Raw genomic sequence first — 2820 nt, forward strand, 5'->3', positions numbered from 1 at the left:
ATCCCATTGTGGCCACTGGCTGCTGTGCTGCTGTCTGAGCCCCCCCGTGGGGACAACAATGCCACCATTCAGGGCCACTTGCTGCAACCGACTAGCAATTTCAGGTGTGAATTGACTGTGTAACCAGTGGCTTATATTAATTGACCTGAGACGTGACCTCTGAGGGTGAAAGAGTTTAGTGCGGGGGGAGGGGGGGAGTTAAGGGGAAGAAACAGAGAAAGCGTTTCGAAAAGAAAGAGATTATTTGAAAGAGGGGCAGCACTGCAGCCTTGTCAAGTTCAGTCATCATTGATGGCCTTAAAACCAGGCCAAAGCTACATTATCTTTAAGAAGATATCACTCTGCCCGTGCTTGCTGAACCTCCCCACCTTTCCCAATAATATGCTTTTAATCATATCTTCTTGGCCGGCTTGCTTGCGTGTTAGCTGAGCACCATGTCCAGGCCCTTTGATGGGAATCCGCCATGTGCCTGGAAGCCTTTTGAAGTGGCCGGTCAGAGAGGTAACAGGGGGACTCGCTATGCTTTGATGTGCCACGGTCTGGAGAGACTGGCTGCACGCTGCCCTGCACAGATCTGTCAGTAGCACAGCTGCACCACTCGCTGGGGACCCCCTGCCTCCGAGCCTGCCTGACTGGTGGTCTCATTGACTGACTCATTCACCTAACAGACTGAATACAGTGCATCATCAGAAATAAGTGACAGCTTTTAATGAAAAGTTAGAAGTTTGGTGAAAGTTAATGTATTTTGATGGTGTTTACACGAACAGCATGTTTTTATTGTTATTTGAAGAAATGCATACCCTGAGGTCAAACAAATCAAAACTCTATTTAGAGTGTTGAATATTTTTTATTTTTATTATGTTTTATTTGCTTCACTTTCTATTACGTTTAACGGAGAGCTTGGTTCTGGTCAGAGTCTGTGTGCGTGCCAGTGGGAACTTGCTTCCCTGCATATTGCCAAATGAAATCTGTTTTCTCTGCAGTTGCAGGGAACCATTAAAAAGAGACCATGTGTTCCAACCTGTTTGGTTTCAGTCGAGTTAAACCTTGGCTCAACTCTCCACCTGGACAAGAGTGCAGTTTCCAAGGCCGAAGCTATTGACACTTAGCTCACCGCAGGATTTTTATTTTCTTTAGACGGTGGCTTCATTAATTGCCTGAGACCAACCAAGAACATTATCCAGCCATCCTGCCATTGTTTTTTTTTTTTTTTTGCATTTCATTTCTATGTCTTTCTGTGTAGTATTAGATTACTGACCTAATTTGAAAATGCCATGACAAATGCAAGGAGACAAAATCATAATGACAACAAACTATTTAGGTCTGGAATAGCCTGTATGTCACGGTCATTAATGACGTTTTTCCGGTAAAATTCTTGCCAAATGAAATTTGAACTTTGTACTTGTGGAGGGATGTGTATAGGGGTGGGAATAATTTACTGTGTCATGATTCGATTCGATTCTGATTTTGGCGGCCACGATTCGAAACAAAATTGATTTTTGATTCAAAACGATTTTTGATTCAAAAACGATTTTTCATTAAAAACGTTTTAAACGATTTATAAAAATTTCTGAATCTGCGTGATCAACTCCAGTCTGCATTGCAAGACAGAATGACAAATACAGACAGTAAAGTGTCTTTTTCTTCTTCACATTTAATAAGTTTTAAACATTAATCCATGCTTAAATGTAATTTTTTCAACCGTTGCATTAAGGCAATATTACATATTACTCAAGTAACAAAAAATAAATGTGAATCGTTATTAAAAATGTAAAACAATTAAACATGCTGCCTTTTCACTTTTAAGGAAAGCACCTTTTAAAAAAAAATCCTGTCTGGACCACAGCTATAAAATAAGTTGGAGAAAAAAATGAAGTGCTTTGGTATAATAAAATGCTACAGTTGAACAACATGCACTTTTATTTTCACAGGAAAGTTGAAGTACCAAAAATACAACACAAAACACTACTTTTGCACAAATGAAAGACTATTATTCACAAGCTTTAAGAATAACAAGTGAGAATAAGTTGATGTTTTTTTTTTTTACTGAAAAATAGCACCAGTAAACTAGCTGCCTCTAAATTTTTCATTAATTTTTTCCTTTTAGTTTCTTGGTAAAGCTGTGGCACAGCTGTCTCAGTGAAAGCCTTAGGGGATGGTATGGTGTACCTCTGCTCTGCTGTCTGCAACATGTATATAAACCCCTCGTTCTCCACCACACTGTAAGGTCGTAAGTCTTTGGCGATGAAGCAGGCGATGGACCTGGTTATTTTTTTGCCAGCTCCAAATTGGCGTACAGTTTGGTGAAGGACTGCAGTGTGTTGGTCTGCTGCTGGTGGCTGACTCTGCTCCCAGTCCTTTAACTCCGGGTGATGCCTGGTTATGTGAGTCAGCACATTTGTTGTATTCCCGAAGTAGTTGATCTTCATTTTGCAAACCTTGCACACTATGAAGTTCTTGTCAAGCTCGGTCTTCCCCGGCCTTCAATAAAAACCAACGAACAGAGTCGGCTCTTGGCATAGGCGAACTAGGCGGTTGCCTAGAGCGCCATCTGCTGGAGGGGGCGCCGAACTGCAGAAGAAAAAAAGTAATTATTTGTAATCCCTGGTTGTAACTCTGCTCAGCTCCCCTTTCAATTAGCTTTGTCTTAAAAAACTATAATGAAGTATTACAGGAAAAATAAACTACTCTACCCATAAAACATTTTCTGCCCCCGCATGCAGCAAACACCCCCTACCTTCTCTCTCATTTGATTGACATTGCACTGACTTGTCCTGCTCTGACACTCTGATGGGGAGGGGCTAGTAGCGCTTCTCAGGT

The sequence above is a fragment of the Austrofundulus limnaeus genome, unplaced genomic scaffold, assembly GCF_001266775.1.
Source record: "Austrofundulus limnaeus strain Quisiro unplaced genomic scaffold, Austrofundulus_limnaeus-1.0 Scaffold849, whole genome shotgun sequence".
In the NCBI taxonomy this organism is placed as follows: Eukaryota; Metazoa; Chordata; class Actinopteri; order Cyprinodontiformes; family Rivulidae; genus Austrofundulus; species Austrofundulus limnaeus.